The sequence below is a fragment of the Phyllobates terribilis genome, unplaced genomic scaffold (assembly GCF_046119375.1).
Source record: "Phyllobates terribilis strain yellow unplaced genomic scaffold, ASM4611937v1 Scaffold_11__3_contigs__length_659146591, whole genome shotgun sequence".
Classification (NCBI taxonomy): Eukaryota; Metazoa; Chordata; class Amphibia; order Anura; family Dendrobatidae; genus Phyllobates; species Phyllobates terribilis.
The window spans coordinates 157,398,090-157,425,003 of NW_027362771.1; the positions used below are offsets into that span (position 1 = coordinate 157,398,090).

Sequence of the window (26,914 nt, forward strand, 5' to 3'; positions counted from 1 at the left end):
TGCTGCAGTTTCTGCTGTCAGATCCTTGACAGGGGCTACCACAAGGAACCGAGAATAGTGATCCACCATGGTCAGGGCATAGGAATAGCCTGACCTGCTGGGCGACAGTTTGACGTGATCCAGAGCGACAATCTCCAGGAGTTGGGTTGTTTTGATGGACTGCAAGGGTGCTTTTTGACTCCCGTAGTCTTTCCTTCTGAGGCTACAGGGCCCACAATTCCAGCACCACCTTTCTATGGAACTCCGCATTCCAACCCAATAGAACCGGTCCTTCAGAAGGGTTTCCAGCTTCTTCCAGCCAAAATGACCTGCTTAGTCATGGTAGGCCTCTAGCACCATCTGGATATCCGTCCTGGGCACTACAATCTGCCACACCAATTCATGGGTTCTAGGGTTGACATACCTCCTGCACAGCTTTTCTCTGTAGATGAACAGCCGGCTTCTCTCATTCCACAGGTGTTTGGCTTGTGGAGGAGCATCCTTCTCCAGGTGAGAACCTTCTTGGGTTATCAGTCCTTTGATGAGGCTGACAACCGGGTCACTGTCCTGGGTCTCCTTCCAGCTGTGATGAGGTAAAGGGTTTATCGTCTTACCATGACGTCTTCTGGAGGCGTGTTGCTCGTGGACCATTCCATTTCTGTGGAAAGCGGGTAATTAAATTTCTCCTAGGTCTTCCACTTCATCCTCGGTGTCAGACTGGTGGGGCATTCTTGACAAGGCATCAGCATTGGTGTTCTTGTGACCTGCCCGGTACTTGATTGTGAACTGGTAATTCGACAATCTGGCCACCCAACTCTGTTCCATGGCTCCCAACCTGGCTGTCTCCAGGTGTGTCAAGGGGTTATTATCGGTAAAGGCTGTAAATTTAGTTGAGGCTAGGTAATGCTTGAATCTTTCAGTGATAGCCCAGGCCAAGGCCAGGAACTCCAGCTTGAAGGAACTGTAATTCTCCGGGTTCCTCTCAGTAGGGCGAAGCTTCCTACTGGCATAGGCAATTACCTTTTCTCTGCCATTTTGCTTCTGGGACAACACAGCTCACAGTCCCTCATTGCTGGCATCTGTGTATAGCAGGAAAGGTTGGCTGTAGTTGGGGTAAGCCAGGATTTCTTCACCAGTTAGAGCTTCCTTCATCAATGCAAAGGACTCAGTCTGTTCTTTGCCCCACTGGAAGGGGGGACTTTTACCTCTTTTGGAGATCTCCTCCTAGGAGATCTTGTAAAGGTGCTGCCTTTTTGGTGTAGTCCTTAATGAACCTCCTGTAGTACCCAACCAGTCCCAGAAATTGACGTACTTCCTTGATGTTCCTTGGTTCAGGCCACTTCTGGATGGCAGTGACCTTCTTCTGGTCTGATGCTACCCCCTCTGAGCTGGCTATGTGTCCCAGGTACTGAACCTTCCGTTTGAGCAGGTGGCACTTGGAAGGTTTTAGTTTTATCCCATACCGGGACAATGCCTCAAATACCTCCGCCAGGTGCTTTAGATGGTCTTCGTACCTCCTCGAGTACACGATAACATCATCCAGGTATAGCAGCACTGTGTCAAAGTTCCGGTGTCCCAAGAAACACTCCATCAACCTCTGGAACGTTCCGGGTGCGTTGCAGAGTCCAAATGGCATGCTGTTGAATTCGCATAATCCCATCGGGGTGGTGAAGGCTGTCTTCTCCCGGTCTTCCTCAGCAACAGAGACTTGCCAGTACCCGCTAGTGAGATCCAATGTGGAGAAATAATTGACAGATTTTAGTGCAGCCAGGGATTCCTCTATACGGGGCAAAGGGTATTCATCTTTATGTGTTATTCGATTAATTTGTCTATAATCTACACACATCCTCATGCTACCGTCCTTCTTTCTGACCAGGACCAGGGGAGCTGCCCAGGGGCTACAGCTATCCCTTACTACCCCTGCCTTTTTCATGTCATGCAACATTTCTTTTGCTTTTTGGTAATGTGCTGGTGGTATGGGTCTGTAACGCTCCTTAATGGGTGGATGGTTACCTGTGGGTATGTGGTGTTGTACCCCTTTGACCCTTCCAAAATCAAGCGGGTGTTTACTAAACACCTGTTCATATTCCTGAACCACTCTGTAAACACCGTGTTTTTGATGGACAGGAGTGGCGTCAGTTCCAACATGGAGCTGTTGACACCATTCCTCCAGCTGGGTTTCGGAGTCATTGTCCTCCACTGTATCTGGTGGGGTCAAGGATTCCACGGTGTGTATGGCATTATTATTCACAGTATACTGTCTGGCAACAGTGGCGTATCTTGGCAATTTGACTTCCTCCTCCCCACAATTTAGGAGGCGTACGGGTACCCTCCCATAGCGCACATCAACTACCCCTCTAGCAGTTAGAAGTGTAGGTCTGTGCTCTGAGTTAACGGGCTCTACTACCGCCTGGTAGTTCTGTCCCTTGAGACCTATTGCTGCCCTACACCAAATCAGCATTTCACTCATTGGGGGAATCACAATGGGTATCGGGTCTGTCACCCGTACATTACCAATTTCACCACCTGTTAGTTTTACCTGTTGCTGGTACAGGAGGGCTCGAATCTCTCTCTCTAGCACCTTCCTCTGCCCCGCTTTGGCAGTGTCAGCAATCTGTTGGAGTAAAAACAACACTTCTCCCAAACAGTTACCAACAACATTTGTACCAAATATCATATATGGGTTTGTATCACCAGGGTTAAACTCTATTACAATCAGTCCTTGGTCCTTTAACTCCACTCTCCCCACCTTCACTGTCACGTCCTTAACCCCGACTAGGAAGAGGAAGGCCATTGGAGGCATACACAGTGAGGTTTGGGTCCGGCGGGCGGAGTTCATCTATGGACCAGTACCTTTTGTAGAGGACATCAGGTATGATGGTCACCTGTGACCCAGTGTCCAGTAGTGCAGGTGTTGCTATGCCATCCAGCACGATGGACAGGAAAGGCTTTCCTCCTACAAGCCGGTCGTACCAGCCTGATGGGCCTTGTTGTTCTACTCCTGGGTGTTGGCCCTCGGCCCCAGGGTTTCGCCCGTTTAAAGGACAGGTCCATGTGGTGTGGCCTGCCTTGTGGCAACAGTAGCAAACGAGTTCACCTGGAGGGCGAGGGCGGTCGTTGGTCCTCCCACGGGGTGGCGTTGTCCTCCTTCTCCTCCTCATCCAGGGGACATCCTCAGGGCTGTCGGCGAGTAGGATCCTTCCTTCCGGCTCGGGCTCTGTCTGTAGCTGCAGGGCGCTCAGGACAGTGGCCAGGGTTTTACTTATCTTCGGAGCGCAGGCTGTCCAGCTCGCTAGGGGACGCTGCTTGCGCTTTTGCCTCAGCCGCTTATGAAGGGGCAGTGACTGCCGTGGGCATTGGGGTGGCCCCACCCTGATAACGCTGGATAGCAGTATCTGATGTTTCCAGGGGCTGAAGGCCCTTAATAGCCATGTCCTTCAGGGCGTCAAAGGTGGCATTTGGATGATCTAAGGCCCACCACCGTACAGTCCTGCTCTCCTCCTGGGACCTTAACCCCCGGATGAATTTTTCTATCAGCATTTTGTCCTCATCACGTATGCTGGCTGGACTAACCTGTTTCTGGTCCCGAAGGGCCTCTTGTAAACGCCAGGCATAGTCCCGGATACTGTCCTCAGGTTTCTGGGTACAGTGGTGGAACCTCATCCGAAGATCTGTCTTCAAAGACAGTGTGGTTTTCAAAGACAGTTTGCAGTCTCTTAAATATAATAGATACTGATTCCTGGTCTGCGGCTGGCCAGGTTTCAACTTCCCGCTCTGCGGCACCAGTCAATTGTCCCAGCACAACAGCGGCTCTCTGTTTACCAGTCATTGAGTACATGTCCAATACACCGCATATTTTTCTCTTGAATCCAGACAGGGTGTCTGGTTTGCCGTCATACTGGGGAAGCCATTTCGCTCCGGGGAAATACGGCTGGGCCATGGGTATCACTGGAGTCACGACCCCTGCTGGTGGGGCGGCCGCTCAGGCCTGAGCAGCGCCGGGCGCGAGTTGAGCATCGAGAGCGTTAACCGGTGCTCCGGCGTCTTGCTGGTCGTCGGCCATGGTTGCGCCCCCCTAATGCTCTTGCATTGCAGTGCATTAAACCAGCGATCAGAGTAAAAAAGTTAAAGTCCCATAGAGGGACTAAGTTAAAAAGTAAAACAAATTTGGAAAAATATTTTAAAAAAATCACAAGATACTGAACAAAATAAATGAGAAAATATTATACCAATAAATACACATATTTATGTAAAAAAAAAATGAACAAAAAGTACACATCCTTGGAATCGCCACGTCCGGAACGACCTGACCTACAAAACTGTCAGACTAGTTAACCCCTTCAGTTAACACCGTAAAAAAAAAAAAAAAGTGGAGTAAAACGCAATCAAAAAGTCCAATGAAAATAAAAATGGTATAACTGAAAACGCCATTTTGTCCCGCAAAAAACGCGCCGCAATACAGCTCCTTCAGAGGAGAAATAAAAAAGTTATAGGGCTCAGAATATAGCGATGCAAAAACAATTCTTTTTCTTTAAAATAGTTTTTATTGTGTAAAAGCAGCAGAACATTAAAAAAATTATAAAAATGTGTTATCGCTGTAATCGTACTGACCCAAAGAATAAAGTTGTCTTATCACTTTTACCAAACGGTGAACGGCATAAAAAAAACAGAAAAAAACAATCCCTGATCAAAAAAATGTTATGTGCCCGAAAATAGTATCAATAAAAAAGTAAAAAAACAAGCCCTCACGTGACTGTTGGCAGATATATAGAAACATGATAACTCTCAAAACATGGCGATGGAAAAGCTTGTTTTTGCCATAAAAAGCGTCATTTAGTGTGTGACAGCAGCCAAACATAAAAAAATATATAAATCTGGTATTGCTATAATTGTACCGATGAGAATAATAAAGTCGTCTAATCACTTATAAAGCAAGAGAACGGTTTAAAAGTAGATATAACTAATTCTTGACCTGCTGTTGATTTGTTCATTCTACCTCCCAAAGATCGTAGTAAGGCTCGTCTCACATGTATCCTGCGCTCTGCGCTGAGCACTTACACCGGGGTTTCCATGTAAATTTCTGAAATAAGTGATTTAGATGGAACCCAGGATGGAAGATTCGCTATAATGAGGCAGATGGAGACACTGTGTATGCCTATTCACCTATGATCTGGTGGTGTCCGTTTTTTTAAGCGTAAATAAAAGCGCAGTCGGCCACAGTTTTCTGCACCTCTGAAATAAAGGACAACGCTGAACAGAGGCCAGACAAAGTCCAGAGTAACTCTGCTGCCTCATTGTAGTGAATGGATCCCTCGGGGGTTTCATCTAAATCGCGTCATTCGGAGATTTATATGGAAACCCCAATGTAAGTGCTCAGCGTAGAGCACAGGATAAACGTGATCCAACATGTCATGTAAAATGTTCCCAACACAACTTTTAACTCAATCCAAAAAAAAGTAAGTCCCCACTCAGGTCCATCATCTTTTAATGAAAATGTAGGGGCTTCCACATTACTGATAGCACAAAAGCTTTGGAAAAGTTCTACTGCTCCTTGTCCCCAAAAGAAATCCAGCGAATTCTGCTCTCCCAAATCCAAATTAACCTCTCCCTCCTGAGCCCCACAGTGTGCCTAAACCACAAGGTCCATATCTCCAGAAGCATGAGCTGGGCCCAATGTATTGGGCACTGCAATATACTGGGCACTACAGTGTACTTGGCACTTCAGTGTATTTGCACTACAATGGCAGATATGCAATTTTCACTTAGCAACATTCACTACTGCTTGTTTCTGGAAAACACCCATGGAGCCAAAATCGTCACTACACCTGTAGATAAATTCCTAGAGGGGTGTAATTTCCAAAATGGGGTTGCTTGAGAAAGGATTCTGCTCTTTTGGCATTTAGGGGCTCTATATATGGAGTCCGCAAACTATTGTACAATAATTTGTTCTCCAAGAGTCAAATAGCACTCCTTTCTCCCGAGTCTCACCATCTAGCTAATCAGTACTGTGCAGACACATATGGGGTATTGCCACGTTCAACAGTAATTGTGTAACAGATTTTTTAGCCAGTATTACCCATTTCTCCATGTGAAAATGTAAGAGCTAGGGCTAAAACTAAATTTTGCTGGTAAAAATGTAATCATTTTTCCTTCACTGCCCAATAGTGTAAAATGATGTGACCCACCTGAGGTGTCAATATGATCATTGCACTCATAGATTAATTTATTGAGAGGTGTAGTGTAGGTGTTGAGAGGAGATTCAGCCCAATGTTATACAATTCTGTGAATCGCCTGAGGGTTAAAAATATTCACTATACCCATAGATGAATTCCTCAAGAGGTGTAGTTTCCAAAATGGCTTTACTTGTGGGGGTTTCAGCTGTTTTTTTCTCATGTCAGGGGCTCTTTAAATATGACATGGCATCCACAATCTATTTCAGCCAAAATTTCACTCCAGAATTCAGTTGGTGCTCTTTCCCTTCTGAGCCCTGCTGTGTTCCCAAACAGTAGTTTTCCATCACTTCTAGGGTATCTGCGTACCAAGGAGAAATTGCACAACATATTTTGGAGTCCATTTTCTCCTGTTACCCTTGTGACAAGGAAAAATCTGGGGCTAAACCACAGTTTTTGCGGGAAAATTTATTTTTTCTTTTCACTGCTCAATGTTATAAAATTCTGTGAAGCACCTATGGGTTCAAGGTGCTCACCACACTTCTAGATAAGTTCCTTGAGGGGTGTAGTTTCCAAAATGGGCTCACTTGTCAGGGGTTTCCAATGTTTAGGCACATCAGGGGCTCTACAAATGCGACATGGCGTCTGCTATCTATTCCAGACAGTTTTGCGCTTAAAAAGTTGAAGGATGCCTCTTCACTTCTGAGCCCTGCCGTGTACCTAATCAGTAGTTTTACACCACATATGGGGTATTGGCGTATTCAGGAGAAACTGCACAACAAATTATTTGGACCATTTTCTCCTGTTACCCTTTTGAAAATGCAAAATTTGGGGCTAAATCAATATTTTGGTGGGAAAAAGAAAAATTTTCTTCCATATTGCTTTAATTCTGGTGAGGCCTCTAAAGGATTAATAAACTTTTTGAATGTGGTTTTGAGCACTTTCAGGGTGCAGTTTTTAAAATAGTCTCACTTTTGGGTATTTTTTCTCACATAAGTTTCTCAAAGTCACTTCAAGAGGGATGTTGTCGTTAAAAAAAATAAGTTTTGTAAATTTTGTTGGAAAAGTTAGAAATTGCTGATAAACTTTTAACCCTTCTAACTTCCTAACAAAAAATTATGTTTCAAAAATGATGCTGATTTGAAATAGACATATGGTAAATGTTATTTATTATCTATTTTGTGTTCACTAACTATCTGGTTTAAGGGCATAAAAATTTAAAGTTTGAAAATTGCAAAAGTTTCAATTTTTTTGTCAAATTTTTGATATTTTCATAAATAATCGCAAATCATATCGACCTAAATTTACCACTAATATGAAGTACAACATGCCACGAAAAAAGAATTTCAAAATCACTGGGATATGTTGAAGCATTCCAGAGTTATTACCTCATAAAGTGACACTGGTCAGAATTGAAAAAATTGGCCTGGTCACGAGGGTGAAAACAGGCAGGGGAATGAAGGCTTTAAAGACTTATTATGCTCTAATGTCTCACCAGCCCCAAGAGCATAATGAATGTAAGGTTAAAAAAATTCTCATCTCTCCCGGGCCTTCACCTTTCCCAGCTTTCTCCAGTTCTGGTCACTCTTTGGTACCTCCACCTTTGTCCTACCACACAACTCCCTACGGCTCTGGTCACTCTTCAGTACCTCCACTTATGTCCTACCATACAACTCTTTATAGCTCTTGTCTCTGTCATGAAGTTGCAGGGCAACGTATACCATGATGTCGTGTGAGGCTAAGTCACATGCCAAAGAGCTCTGAAAAAGTGACTAGATACAGAGGGAGCAGCGCAGAGGGACAGGTGAAGGCCGGGTTGAAGTGAAGATTATATATACTTTTTTTTTACTCCTTCCTGGCCCTAAAACAAATCAAGCAAAATGGTTGCATTTTGCTGAATCTGAGTTTTTCGATTAGCAAAAAATTTGGATTATAGCGAACATGAATTTTTGTTGAAATTCAAAGTGAATTCATTTAACTGTTAAAGCACCACTCCAACATTGTTTTTTTTTCAGCGCTCGTGTGATACTTCCACTGTAAGATCCCTGCCCCTGGTCTTATACTCATCCTGCTGCATCTTCACCTTTTTTTGGCGCTGTTCTGGTCCCGCGGCATCATCTTGTGACCACAAATTCTGACTGCTCTCAATGCAAGTCAATGAGCGCCAGAACGTGGCTCTCCTAAACTTGTATTGAGTTGTAACCTCCAACTCGATCCAGCAAACACTGGAGCGATCCGGCTGGTCACAAACTGCCGAAGACCGATGGGAGCAGCAGCGATAGAAGGGGAAGACGGCAGCAGGTAAGTATGAGAGTAGGGGCAGGGACCTTAGGTTAGAAGCACCAGTCTAGCAGTAACATATAGTAATTTGCATACAGAATATGTCATTATAATTTATTTTTCCAAGGTTTGCTTTATTAGTGCCACAAATAGATATATTCAGTGTTGGACTGGAGAACCTTGGGCCCACCAGAGAAAAATCATTCTTGGGGCCCACAATACAGTTATGTAGAAATATCACACAGGATAGATCCTATATACTACACCACACAAGAGAGCTGACAGACCCTCTATATACTACACCACACAGTCAGTACAAATCGTCTATATACTACACCACACAGGAGTGCTGACAGATTCTCTATATACTACACCACACAGGAGAGCTGACAGATTCTCTATATACTACACCACACAGGACGCATCCTCTATATACTACACCACACAGGACACATCCTCTATATACTACACCTGTAAAGTGACCGAGAGAGGTAATCATAACCGAGCTACTGTTCCCTTAATGCTCTGGCACTTTACAGGAAAACCGTGTACCAGTCTCATTGTGTGTTGTCAGATGTGGGGTGCATCACATTCACTTGTAGGCCGCAGGCCTCCGTGGTCTTCAGACCTCCATCATCATGAGACACTGCACACATCTCAGGGGACACCAAGTTCATTTCATCCAACAGAAGTTTACTGGACAGTTCAAGGTCATCAGATTGTAACATGTGCGATAGGGCACAACACTTCCTATTTCTTACTCCCTTAGCACAACACATCATCAGCCCACCCCTTTGTTCCTCCTGGACTATCCCTATGCCCAGTGGCTCCATCAGCCTCAGAGATTTCCTGTCGAGTCCCACAGTGCAACTGTGATCCGCTATCTTCCCTTCACACGGTTCCGCGTCCATCTTCCCCTGTGCTCCAGAGGACACGATGCGCCCTTTAGCGCCTCTGCTGGGTCTTGAGTTCCTGACATTGCCGGAATGTCCGCACTGGATTCTAGTATGGCCTGCCACTGCCTTGAACGATAGGTACATGCCAGCCCTAGCAGCCCACTGCACTTGAACTTGTGACTGTACTTCCCTATCTAACTCACTACTAGGAAATGCCTGCTTTTCAATATCACTAGTCCCCCTCCCACTGTGGGCTAGCCCCAACCATTAACTGTATCTTATCTTGTACCTTCAGATAACTACAGTTACTATCCTATAACAGTATTGTCCTTATACTGTACACACACTATGCATATTATACTTTACATTGCTATATTAACAGTTGTGGTAGATCGGCTCACATGGTTGAACATAGAGGTATACAGGAACACTGTCTCTTTAAATTCTTCCCATATTTATTAGGCAGCATAAACCATGGGAAGTAAAACAAACATGGCCCTTTGGGCAAAAACAGCAAAACAAAGAGTTGATGTCAAACACAGTCCTTGTGTTAGCGGGGATCCACCTGCTCAGAGTCCAGCAAACACAGGGTTCAGATTGGCACAGAACACACAAGCTCCTCTCTGGAGCTAGCTTCTCCAGACATTGAACACACAATGCCTCAGCAGGCCGAGTATTTAAACCCCAGACCACACCCTGGGGTGCAGATATGAAGAACAACCTCCCGCCCGCTCTATGGCTGTTCTCATAAAATCACGCCCTTTACAAATGGTGACTTAACCCCTCCTTGCACATAACATGTTGGAGGAACCTTAATGGTTTTAATTCACTGAGGCTAATAGCCTCAGGGAAACATATCTACCATCCAGCAGTTTACCAGTGACTTTGTCACACAGTACTTATATTACCCCTTGTCACATTAAACACTAGATGCACAGAAACGCATGACATTATTCACATTACACAATATTGACACGATTGATGTCTTCAGGGGTAGGAACACAACACAGTCCACCACTCTTACACACCACACAGGAGAGCTGACAGATCCTCTATATACTACACCACACAGGAGAGCTGACAGATCCTCTATATACTACACTACACAGGAGAGCTGACAGATCCTCTATATACTACACCACACAGGACAGATCCTCTATATACTACACCACACAGGAGAGCTGACAGATCCTCTATATACTACACCACACAGGAGAGCTGACAGATCCTCTATATACTACACCACACAGGAGAGCTGACAGATCCTCTATAAACTACACCACACAGGAGAGCTGACAGATCCTCTATATACTATACCACACAGGAGAGCTGACAGATCCTCTATATACTACACCACACAGGAGAGCTGACAGATCCTCTATATACTACACCACACAGGAGAGCTGACAGATCCTCTATATACTACACCACACAGGAGAGCAGACAGATCCTCTATATACTACACCACAAAGGAGAGCTGACAGATCCTCTATATACTACATCTCACAGGAGAGCTGACACATCCTCTATATACTACACCACACAGGAGGGCTGACAGATCCTCTATATACTACACCACACAGGAGAACTGACAGATCCTCTATACACTACACCACACAGGTGAGCTGACAGATCCTATATATACAACACCACACAGAACAGATCCTCTATATACTACACCACACAGGAAAGCTGACAGATCCTCTATATACTACACCACACAGGAGTGCTGACAGATCCTCTGTATACTACACCACACAGGTGAGCTGACAGATCCTATATATACTACACCACACAGAACAGATCCTCTATATACTACACCACACAGAACAGATCCTCTATATACTACACTACACAGGAGAGCTGACAGATCCTCTATACACTACACCACACAGTAGAGCTGAGAGATCCTCTATATACTACACGACACAGGAGAGCAGACAGATCCTCTATATACTACACCACACAGGAGAGCCGACACATCCTCTATATACTACACCACACAGTAGAGCTGACAGATCCTCTATATACTACACCACACAGGAGAGCCGACACATCCTCTATATACTACACCACACAGGAGAGCTGACAAATCCTCTATATACTACACCACACAGTAGAGCTGAGAGATCCTCTATATACTACACCACACAGTAGAGCTGAGAGATCCTCTATATACTACACGACACAGGAGAGCTGACAAATCCTCTATATACTACACCACACAGGAGAGCTGACAGATCCTCTATATACTACACCACACAGGACAGCTGACAGATCCTCTATATACTACACCACACAGGAGAGCGGACAGATCCTCTATATACTACACCACACAGGAGAGATGACAGATCCTCTATATACTACACCACACAGTAGAGCTGAGAGATCCTCTATATACTACACCACACAGTAGAGCTGAGAGATCCTCTATATACTACACGACACAGGAGAGCTGACAGATCCTCTATATACTACACCACACAGGAGAGCTGACAGATCCTCTATATACTACACCACACAGGAGAGCTGACAAATCCTCTATATACTACACCACACAGTAGAGCTGACAGATCCTCTATATACTACACCACACAGGAGAGCCGACACATCCTCTATATACTACACTACACAGGAGAGCTGACAGATCCTCTATATACTACACCACACAGCAGAGCTGAGAGATCCTCTATATACTACACCACACAGTAGAGCTGAGAGATCCTCTATATACTACACCACACAGGAGAGCTGACAAATCCTCTATATACTACACCACACAGTAGAGCTGACAGATCCTCTATATACTACACCACACAGGAGAGCCGACACATCCTCTATATACTACACCACACAGGAGAGCTGACAAATCCTCTATATACTACACCACACAGTAGAGCTGAGAGATCCTCTATATACTACACCACACAGGAGAGATGACAGATCCTCTATATACTACACCACACAGGAGAGCTGACAGATCCTCTATATACTACACCACACAGGAGAGCTGACAGGTTCTCTATATAATACACCACACAGGAGAGCTGACAGATCCTCTATATACTACACTACACAGGAGAGATGACAGATCCTCTATATACTACACCACACAGAAGAGCCGACAGATCCTCTATATACTACACCACACAGGAGATCTGACAAATCCTCTATATATTACACCACACAGTAGAGCTGAGAGATCCTCTATATACTACACCACACAGGAGTGCTGACAGATCCTCTATATACTACACCACACAGGAGAGCTGACAGATCCTCTATATAATACATCACACAGGAGAGCTGACAGATCCTCTATATACTACACCACACAGGAGAGCAGACAGATCCTCTATATACTACACCACACAGGTGAGCTGACAGATCCTCTATATTCTACACCACACAGGTGAGCTGACAGATCCTCTATATACTACACCACACAGGAGAGCAGACAGATCCTATATATACTACACCACACAGGAGAGCTGACAGATCCTCTATATACTACACCACACAGGAAAGCTGACAAATCCTCTATATACTACACCACACAGGAGAGCTGACAGATCTTCTATATAATACACCACACAGAACAGATCCTCTATATACTACACCACACAGTAGAGCTGAGAGATCCTCTATATACTACACCACACAGGAGAGCTGACAGATCCTCTATATACTACACCACACAGGAGTGCTGACAGATCCTCTATATACTACACCACACAGGAAAGCTGACAAATCCTCTATATACTACACCACACAGGAGAGCTGACAGATCCTCTATATAATACACCACACAGGAGAGCTGACAGATCATCTATATACTACACCACACAGGAGAGCTGACAGATCCTCTATATAATACACCATACAGGAGAGCTGACAGATCCTCTATATAATACACCATACAGGAGAGCTGACAGATCATCTATATACTACACCACAAAGGAGATCTGACAAATCCTCTATATACTACACCACACAGGAAGGCTGAGAGATCCTCTATATACTACACCACACAGGAGAGAGCTGACAGATCCTCTATACACTACACCACACAGTAGAGCTGAGAGATCCTCTATATACTACACGACACAGGAGAGCAGACAGATCCTCTATATACTACACCACACAGGAGAGCTGACAGATCCTCTATATACTACACCACACAGGAGAGAGCTGACAGATCCTCTATATACTACACCACACAGGAAAGCTGACAGATCCTCTATATACTACACCACACAGGAGAGCTGACAGATCCTCTATATACTATACCACACAGGAGAGCTGAGAGATCCTCTATACACTACACCACACAGTAGAGCTGAGAGATCCTCTATATACTACACGACACAGGAGAGCTGACAAATCCTCTATATACTACACCACACAGTAGAGCTGAGAGATCCTCTATATACTACACCACACAGGAGAGAGCTGACAGATCCTCTATACACTACACCACACAGTAGAGCTGAGAGATCCTCTATATACTACACCACACAGGAGAGATGACAGATCCTCTATATACTACACCACACAGGAGAGCTGACAGATCCTCTATATACTACACCACACAGGAGAGCTGACAGGTTCTCTATATAATACACCACACAGGAGAGCTGACAGATCCTCTATATACTACACTACACAGGAGAGATGACAGATCCTCTATATACTACACCACACAGAAGAGCCGACAGATCCTCTATATACTACACCACACAGGAGATCTGACAAATCCTCTATATACTACACCACACAGTAGAGCTGAGAGATCCTCTATATACTACACCACACAGGAGTGCTGACAGATCCTCTATATACTACACCACACAGGAGAGCTGACAGATCCTCTATATAATACATCACACAGGTGAGCTGACAGATCCTATATATACTACACCACACAGGTGAGCTGACAGATCCTATATATACTACACCACACAGAACAGATCCTCTATATACTACACCACACAGAACAGATCCTCCATATACTACACCATACAGGAGAGCTGACAGATCCTCTATATACTACACCATACAGGAGAGCTGACAGATCCTCTATATACTACACCAACACAGGAGAGCAGATAGATCCTCTATATACTACACCACACAGGAGAGCTGACGGATCCTCTATATACTACACCACACAGGTGAGCTGACAGATCCTCTATATACTACACCACACAGGTGAGCTGACAGATCCTATATGTACTAAACCACACAGGTGAGCTGACAGATCCTATATATACTACACCACACAGAACAGATCCTCTATATACTACACCACACAGGAAAGCTGATAGATCCTGTATATACTACACCACACAGGTGAGCTGACAGATCCTATATATACTACACCACACAGAACAGATCCTCTATATACTACACCACACAGAACAGATCCTCCATATACTACACCATACAGGAGAGCTGACAGATCCTCTATATACTACACCATACAGGAGAGCTGACAGATCCTCTATATACTACACTACACAGGAGAGATGACAGATCCTCTATATACTACACCACACAGGAGAGCCGACAGATCCTCTATATACTACACTACACAGGAGAGCTGACAGATCCTCTATATACTACACTACACAGGAGAGATGACAGATCCTCTATATACTACACCACACAGGAGAGCCGACAGATCCTCTACATACTACACTACACAGGAGAGCTGACAGATCCTCTATATACTACACTACTCAGGAGAGCTGACAGATCCTCTATATACTACATCACACAGTAGAGCCGACAGATCCTCTATATACTACACTACACTGGAGAGCTGACAGATCCTCTATATACTACACCACACAGGAGAGCTGACAGATCCTCTATATACTACACCACACAGGAGAGCTGACAGATCCTCTATAAACTACACTACACAGGAGAGCCGACAGATCCTCTATATACTACACCACACAGGAGAGCTGACAGATCCTCTATATACTACACCACACAGGAGAGCTGACAGATCCTCTATATACTACACCACACAGGAGAGCTGACATATCCTCTATATACTACACTACACAGGAGAGATGACAGATCCTCTATATACTACACCACACAGGAGAGCTGACAGATCCTCTATATACTACACTACACAGGAGAGATGACAGATCCTCTATATACTACACCACACAGGACAGATCCTCTATATACTACACCACACAGGACACATCCTCTATATACTACACCGCATGGGACACATCCTCTATATACTACACCACACAGAACACATCCTTTATATACTACACCACACAGGACACATCCTTTATATGCTACACCACACATAACAGATCCTCTATATACTACACCACACAGGAGAGCTGAGAGATCCTCTATATACTACACCACACAGTAGAGCTGAGAGATCCTCTATATACTACACCACACAGGAGAGAGCTGACAGACCCTCTATATACTACACCACACAGTAGAGCCGACAGATCCTCTATATACTACACCACACAGTAGAGCCGACAGATCCTCTATATACTACACCACACAGGAGAGCTGACAGATCCTCTATATACTACACCACACAGGAGAGCTGACAGATCCTCTATATACTACACCACACAGGAGAGCTGACAGATCCTCTATATACTACACCACACAGGAGAGCTGACAGATCCTCTATATACTACACCACACAGTAGAGCCGACAGATCCTCTATATACTACACCACACAGTAGAGCCGACAGATCCTCTATATACTACACCACACAGGAGAGCTGACAGATCCTCTATATACTACACCACACAGGAGGGCTTACAGATCCTCTATATACTACACCACACAGAACACATCCTTTATATACTACACCACACAGGACACATCCTTTATATGCTACACCACACATAACAGATCCTCTATATACTACACCACACAGGAGAGCTGAGAGATCCTCTATATACTACACCACACAGTAGAGCTGAGAGATCCTCTATATACTACACCACACAGGAGAGAGCTGAAAGATCCTCTATACACTACACCACACAGTAGAGCTGAGAGATCCTCTATATACTACACCACACAGGAGAGATGACAGATCCTCTATATACCACACCACACAGGAGAGCTGACAGATCCTCTATATACTACACCACACAGGAGAGCTGACAGATCCTCTATATAATACACCACACAGGAGAGCTGACACATCCTCTATATACTACACCACACAGGAGAGCTGACAGACCCTCTATATACTACACCACACAGTAGAGCCGACAGATCCTCTATATACTACACCACACAGTAGAGCCGACAGATCCTCTATATACTACACCACACAGGAGAGCTGACAGATCCTCTATATACTACACCACACAGGAGAGCTGACAGATCCTCTATATACTACACCACACAGGAGAGCTGACAGATCCTCTATATACTACACCACACAGGAGAGATGACAGATCCTCTATATACTACACCACACAGGAGAGCTGACAGATCCTCTATATACTACACCACACAGGAGAGCTGACATATCCTCTATATACTACACTACACAGGAGAGATGACAGATCCTCTATATACTACACCACACAGGAGAGCTGACAGATCCTCTATATACTACACTACACAGGAGAGATGACAGATCCTCTATATACTACACCACACAGGACAGATCCTCTATATACTACACCACACAGGACACATCCTCTATATACTACACCACACAGGACACATCCTCTATATACTACACCGCATGGGACACATCCTCTATATACTACACCTCACAGGAGGGCTTACAGATCCTCTATATACTGCACCACACAGAACACATCCTTTATATACTACACCACACAGGACACATCCTTTATATACTACACCACACATAACAGATCCTCTATATACTACACCACACAGGAGAGCTGAGAGATCCTCTATATACTACACCACACAGTAGAGCTGAGAGATCCTCTATATACTACACCACACAGGAGAGAGCTGAAAGATCCTCTATACACTACACCACACAGTAGAGCTGAGAGATCCTCTATATACTACACCACACAGGAGAGATGACAGATCCTCTATATACTACACCACACAGGAGAGCTGACAGATCCTCTATATACTACACTACACAGGAGAGATGACAGATCCTCTATATACTACACCACACAGGAGAGCTGACAGATCCTCTATATAATACACCACACAGGAGAGCTGACACATCCTCTATATACTACACCACACAGGAGAGCTGACAGACCCTCTATATACTACACCACACAGTAGAGCCGACAGATCCTCTATATACTACACCACACAGTAGAGCCGACAGATCCTCTATATACTACACCACACAGGAGAGCTGACAGATCCTCTATATACTACACCACACAGGAGAGCTGACAGATCCTCTATATACTACACCACACAGGAGAGATGACAGATCCTCTATATACTACACCACACAGGAGAGCTGACAGATCCTCTATATACTACACCACACAGGAGAGCTGACATATCCTCTATATACTACACCACACAGGAGAGCTGACAGATCCTCTATATACTACACTACACAGGAGAGATGACAGATCCTCTATATACTACACCACACAGGAGAGATGACAGATCCTCTATATACTACACCACACAGGAGAGCTGACAGATCCTCTATATACTACACCACACAGGAGAGCTGACATATCCTCTATATACTACACCACACAGGAGAGCTGACAGATCCTCTATATACTACACTACACAGGAGAGATGACAGATCCTCTATATACTACACCACACAGGAGAGCTGACAGATCCTCTATATACTACACTACACAGGAGAGATGACAGATCCTCTATATACTACACCACACAGGACAGATCCTCTATATACTACACCACACAGGACACATCCTCTATATACTACACCACACAGGACACATCCTCTATATACTACACCGCATGGGACACATCCTCTATATACTACACCTCACAGGAGGGCTTACAGATCCTCTATATACTGCACCACACAGAACACATCCTTTATATACTACACCACACAGGACACATCCTTTATATACTACACCACACATAACAGATCCTCTATATACTACACCACACAGGAGAGCTGAGAGATCCTCTATATACTACACCACACAGTAGAGCTGAGAGATCCTCTATATACTACACCACACAGGAGAGAGCTGACAGATCCTCTATACACTACACCACACAGTAGAGCTGAGAGATCCTCTATATACTACACCACACAGGAGAGATGACAGATCCTCTATATACTACACCACACAGGAGAGCTGACAGATCCTCTATATACTACACCACACAGGAGAGCTGACAGATCCTCTATATACTACACCACACAGGAGAGCTGACAGACCCTCTATATACTACACCACACAGTAGAGCTGACAGATCCTCTATATACTACACTACACAGGAGAGATGACAGATCCTCTATATACTACACCACAGAGAAGAGCCGACAGATCCTCTATATACTACACCACACAGGAGATCTGACAAATCCTCTATATACTACACCACACAGTAGAGCTGAGAGATCCTCTATATACTACACCACACAGGAGTGCTGACAGATCCTCTATATACTACACCACACAGGAGAGCTGACAGATCCTCTATATAATACATCACACAGGTGAGCTGACAGATCCTATATATACCACACCACACAGGTGAGCTGACAGATCCTGTATATACTACACCACACAGAACAGATCCTCTATATACTACACCACACAGAACAGATCCTCCATATACTACACCATACAGGAGAGCTGACAGATCCTCTATATACTACACCATACAGGAGAGCTGACAGATCCTCTATATACTACACTACACAGGAGAGCAGATAGATCCTCTATATACTACACCACACAGGAGAGCTGACGGATCCTCTATATACTACACCACACAGGTGAGCTGACAGATCCTCTATATACTACACCACACAGGTGAGCTGACAGATCCTATATATAGTACACCACACAGGTGAGCTGACAGATCCTATATATACTACACCGCATGGGACACATCCTCTATATACTACACCACACAGGAGGGCTTACAGATCCTCTATATACTACACCACACAGAACAAATCCTTTATATACTACACCACACAGGACACATCCTTTATATACTACACCACACATAACAGATCCTCTATATACTACACCACACAGGAGAGCTGAGAGATCCTCTATATACTACACCACACAGTAGAGCTGAGAGATCCTCTATATACTACACCACACAGGAGAGAGCTGACAGATCCTCTATATACTACACCACACAGGAGAGCTGACAGATCCTCTATATACTACACCACACAGGAGAGATGACAGATCCTCTATATACTACACCACACAGGAGAGATGACAGATCCTCTATATACTACACCACACAGGAGAGCTGACAGATCCTCTATATACTACACCACACAGGAGAGCTGACATATCCTCTATATACTACACTACACAGGAGAGATGACAGATCCTCTATATACTACACCACACAGGAGAGCTGACAGATCCTCTATATACTACACTAAATGGGATCCATGACAGATCCTCTATATACTACACCACACAGGACAGATCCTCTATATACTACACCACACAGGACACATCCTCTATATACTACACCACACAGGACACATCCTCTATATACTACACCGCATGGGACACATCCTCTATATACTACACCTCACAGGAGGGCTTACAGATCCTCTATATACTACACCACACAGGACACATCCTTTATATACTACACCACACATAACAGATCCTCTATATACTACACCACACAGGAGAGATGACAGATCCTCTATATACTACACCACACAGGAGAGCTGACAGATCCTCTATATACTACACCACACAGGAGAGCTGACATATCCTCTATATACTACACTACACAGGAGAGATGACAGATCCTCTATATACTACACCACACAGGAGAGCTGACAGATCCTCTATATACTACACTACACAGGAGAGATGACAGATCCTCTATATACTACACCACACAGGACAGATCCTCTATATACTACACCACACAGGACACATCCTCTATATACTACACCACACAGGACACATCCTCTATATACTACACCGCATGGGACACATCCTCTATATACTACACCTCACAGGAGGGCTTACAGATCCTCTATATACTGCACCACACAGAACACATCCTTTATATACTACACCACACAGGACACATCCTTTATATACTACACCACACATAACAGATCCTCTATATACTACACCACACAGGAGAGCTGAGAGATCCTCTATATACTACACCACACAGTAGAGCTGAGAGATCCTCTATATACTACACCACACAGGAGAGAGCTGAAAGATCCTCTATACACTACACCACACAGTAGAGCTGAGAGATCCTCTATATACTACACCACACAGGAGAGATGACAGATCCTCTATATACTACACCACACAGGAGAGCTGACAGATCCTCTATATACTACACTACACAGGAGAGATGACAGATCCTCTATATACTACACCACACAGGAGAGCTGACAGATCCTCTATATAATACACCACACAGGAGAGCTGACACATCCTCTATATACTACACCACACAGGAGAGCTGACAGACCCTCTATATACTACACCACACAGTAGAGCCGACAGATCCTCTATATACTACACCACACAGTAGAGCCGACAGATCCTCTATATACTACACCACACAGGAGAGCTGACAGATCCTCTATATACTACACCACACTGGAGAGCTGACAGATCCTCTATATACTACACCACACAGGAGAGCTGACAGATCCTCTATATACTACACCACACAGGAGAGATGACAGATCCTCTATATACTACACCACACAGGAGAGCTGACAGATCCTCTATATACTACACCACACAGGAGAGCTGACATATCCTCTATATACTACACCACACAGGAGAGCTGACAGATCCTCTATATACTACACTACACAGGAGAGATGACAGATCCTCTATATACTACACCACACAGGAGAGCTGACAGATCCTCTATATACTACACTACACAGGAGAGATGACAGATCCTCTATATACTACACCACACAGGACAGATCCTCTATATACTACACCACACAGGACACATCCTCTATATACTACACCACACAGGACACATCCTCTATATACTACACCGCATGGGACACATCCTCTATATACTACACCTCACAGGAGGGCTTACAGATCCTCTATATACTGCACCACACAGAACACATCCTTTATATACTACACCACACAGGACACATCCTTTATATACTACACCACACATAACAGATCCTCTATATACTACACCACACAGGAGAGCTGAGAGATCCTCTATATACTACACCACACAGTAGAGCTGAGAGATCCTCTATATACTACACCACACAGGAGAGAGCTGACAGATCCTCTATACACTACACCACACAGTAGAGCTGAGAGATCCTCTATATACTACACCACACAGGAGAGATGACAGATCCTCTATATACTACACCACACAGGAGAGCTGACAGATCCTCTATATACTACACCACACAGGAGAGCTGACAGATCCTCTATATACTACACCACACAGGAGAGCTGACAGACCCTCTATATACTACACCACACAGTAGAGCTGACAGATCCTCTATATACTACACTACACAGGAGAGATGACAGATCCTCTATATACTACACCACAGAGAAGAGCCGACAGATCCTCTATATACTACACCACACAGGAGATCTGACAAATCCTCTATATACTACACCACACAGTAGAGCTGAGAGATCCTCTATATACTACACCACACAGGAGTGCTGACAGATCCTCTATATACTACACCACACAGGAGAGCTGACAGATCCTCTATATAATACATCACACAGGTGAGCTGACAGATCCTATATATACCACACCACACAGGTGAGCTGACAGATCCTGTATATACTACACCACACAGAACAGATCCTCTATATACTACACCACACAGAACAGATCCTCCATATACTACACCATACAGGAGAGCTGACAGATCCTCTATATACTACACCATACAGGAGAGCTGACAGATCCTCTATATACTACACTACACAGGAGAGCAGATAGATCCTCTATATACTACACCACACAGGAGAGCTGACGGATCCTCTATATACTACACCACACAGGTGAGCTGACAGATCCTCTATATACTACACCACACAGGTGAGCTGACAGATCCTATATATAGTACACCACACAGGTGAGCTGACAGATCCTATATATACTACACCGCATGGGACACATCCTCTATATACTACACCACACAGGAGGGCTTACAGATCCTCTATATACTACACCACACAGAACAAATCCTTTATATACTACACCACACAGGACACATCCTTTATATACTACACCACACATAACAGATCCTCTATATACTACACCACACAGGAGAGCTGAGAGATCCTCTATATACTACACCACACAGTAGAGCTGAGAGATCCTCTATATACTACACCACACAGGAGAGAGCTGACAGATCCTCTATATACTACACCACACAGGAGAGCTGACAGATCCTCTATATACTACACCACACAGGAGAGATGACAGATCCTCTATATACTACACCACACAGGAGAGATGACAGATCCTCTATATACTACACCACACAGGAGAGCTGACAGATCCTCTATATACTACACCACACAGGAGAGCTGACATATCCTCTATATACTACACTACACAGGAGAGATGACAGATCCTCTATATACTACACCACACAGGAGAGCTGACAGATCCTCTATATACTACACTAAATGGGATCCATGACAGATCCTCTATATACTACACCACACAGGACAGATCCTCTATATACTACACCACACAGGACACATCCTCTATATACTACACCGCATGGGACACATCCTCTATATACTACACCTCACAGGAGGGCTTACAGATCCTCTATATACTACACCACACAGGACACATCCTTTATATACTACACCACACATAACAGATCCTCTATATACTACACCACACAGGAGAGATGACAGATCCTCTATATACTACACCACACAGGAGAGCTGACAGATCCTCTATATACTACACCACACAGGAGAGCTGACATATCCTCTATATACTACACTACACAGGAGAGATGACAGATCCTCTATATACTACACCACACAGGAGAGCTGACAGATCCTCTATATACTACACTACACAGGAGAGATGACAGATCCTCTATATACTACACCACACAGGACAGATCCTCTATATACTACACCACACAGGACACATCCTCTATATACTACACCACACAGGACACATCCTCTATATACTACACCGCATGGGACACATCCTCTATATACTACACCTCACAGGAGGGCTTACAGATCCTCTATATACTACACCACACAGAACACATCCTTTATATACTACACCACACAGGACACATCCTTTATATACTACACCACACATAACAGATCCTCTATATACTACACCACACAGGAGAGCTGAGAGATCCTCTATATACTACACCACACAGTAGAGCTGAGAGATCCTCTATATACTACACCACACAGGAGAGAGCTGACAGATCCTCTATACACTACACCACACAGTAGAGCTGAGAGATCCTCTATATACTACACCACACAGGAGAGATGACAGATCCTCTATATACTACACCACACAGGAGAGCTGACAGATCCTCTATATACTACACCACACAGGAGAGCTGACAGGTTCTCTATATAATACACCACACAGGAGAGCTGACAGATCCTCTATATACTACACTACACAGGAGAGATGACAGATCCTCTATATACTACACCACACAGAAGAGCCGACAGATCCTCTATATAATACATCACACAGGTGAGCTGACAGATCCTATATATACTACACCACACAGGTGAGCTGACAGATCCTATATATACTACACCACACAGAACAGATCCTCTATATACTACACCACACAGAACAGATCCTCCATATACTACACCATACAGGAGAGCTGACAGATCCTCTATATACTACACCATACAGGAGAGCTGACAGATCCTCTATATACTACACCACACAGGAGAGCAGATAGATCCTCTATATACTACACCACTCAGGAGAGCTGACGGATCCTCTATATACTACACCACACAGGTGAGCTGACAGATCCTCTATGTACTACACCACACAGGTGAGCTGACAGATCCTATATATAGTACACCACACAGGTGAGCTGACAGATCCTATATATACTACACCACACAGAACAGATCCTCTATATACTACACCACACAGGAAAGCTGACAGATCCTGTATATACTACACCACACAGATGAGCTGACAGATCCTATATATACTACACCACACAGAACAGATCCTCTATATACTACACTACACTGGAGAGCTGACAGATCCTCTATATACTACACCACACAGGAGAGCTGACAGATCCTCTATATACTACACCACACAGGAGAGCTGACAGATCCTCTATAAACTACACTACACAGGAGAGCCGACAGATCCTCTATATACTACACCACACAGGAGAGCTGACAGATCCTCTATATACTACACCACACAGGAGAGCTGACAGATCCTCTATATACTACACCACACAGGAGAGCCGACAGATCCTCTATATACTACACCACATAGGAGAGCTGACAGATCCTCTATATACTACACCACACAGGAGAGCTGACAGATCCTCTATATACTACACCACACAGGAGAGATGACAGATCCTCTATATACTACACCACACAGGAAAGATGACAGATCCTCTACATACTTCACCACACAGTAGAGCTGACAGATCCTCTATATAATACACCACACAGGAGAGATGACAGATCCTCTATATACTACACCACACAGTAGAGCTGACAGATCCTCTATATACTACACCACACAGGAGAGCTGACAGATCCTCTATATAATACACCACACAGGAGAGGTGACAGATCCTCTATATACTACACCACACAGGAGAGATGACAGATCCTCTATATACTACACCACACAGGAGAGCTGACAGATCCTCTATATACTACACCACACAGGAGAGCTGACATATCCTCTATATACTACACTACACAGGAGAGATGACAGATCCTCTATATACTACACCACACAGGAGAGCTGACAGATCCTCTATATACTACACTACACAGGAGAGATGACAGATCCTCTATATACTACACCACACAGGACAGATCCTCTATATACTACACCACACAGGACACATCCTCTATATACTACACCACACAGGACAGATCCTCTATATACTACACCACACAGGACACATCTTCTATATACTACACCGCATGGGACACATCCTCTATATACTAAACCACACAGGAGGGCTTACAGATCCTCTATATACTACACCACACAGAACACATCCTTTATATACTACACCACACAGGACACATCCTTTATATAATACACCACACAGAACTTATCCTCTATATACTACACCATACAGGACACATTCTCTATATACTACACCACACAGGACACATCCTCTATATACTACACCACACGGGACGCATCTGTAAAGTGACCGAGAGCGGTAGTCATGACCGAGCTGCTGTCCTGTTATGCTCTGGCACTTTACAGGAAAACCGTGTCCCAGTGTGCTGTCGGGGGAGGGGGGGGGCATCACATTCACTTTTAGGCCGCAAGCCTCCGCTGTCTCCAAGCCACTGTCTTCAGGAGCCGCCACACACAACTCAGGGGACACCAAGTTCATTTCAACCAACAGAAGTTTACTGGACAGTTGTAACATGTGCGATAGGGCACAACACTTCTTGTTCCTTACTTCCTCAGCACAACACATATTCAGCCCCACCTTTTGTTCCTCCTGGACTATCCCTATGCCCATTGCCTCTGTCAGCTCCAGGGATTTCCTGTCCATTTCCGCAGTGCACCTGGGATTCGCTACCTTCCCTTCACACGGTTCCGCGTCCATCTTCCCCTCTGCGTCAAAGGAAATGATGTGCCTTTTAGCACCCATGCCAGGATAGGAACATGCTGGCCCTAGCAGCCCACTGAACTTGAACTTGCCCTTATAACTGTACTTCCCTATCTTAACAACTACCAGGAAGTGAGTCCCTTTTCTAACCTCACTAACCTCCTCCCACCGTGGGCTAGTCCCAAACATTAACTATATCTTATCCTATATCAACATATGCTAAGCCAATTGACCTTATCCTTATACTGCACTATCAACATGTCCTATACCGCTGATACAGTGCTGATATCACTCCGGTGATGAAATAAACTGATTTCTGAAAGTATTGCAATTTGTCATAATTATGTGACGCTTTAATGTGCAAAGCTTATTAAAGTGAAGTGTCATTTACCTAAACTATTATATCACAAGACTTGCATGTATAATCATAGATCACCAGAGTCCATGCTGCTTATAGCTGTCTTAGATTCCAATTTCCAGTACAGAACCCAACACTGTAGAATGTAATGTAATTCTACAGCACTGGCTCCT

General features: G+C 44.3%; 1 protein-coding gene across 1 annotated transcript in view; it reads left to right on the forward strand.

The window, feature by feature from the left end:
* Positions 1-26,914, forward strand: part of WIF1 (WNT inhibitory factor 1) — a 167,881-nt gene that overhangs the window by 38,810 nt on the left and 102,157 nt on the right. The gene's annotated exons all lie outside the window — the stretch shown is intronic.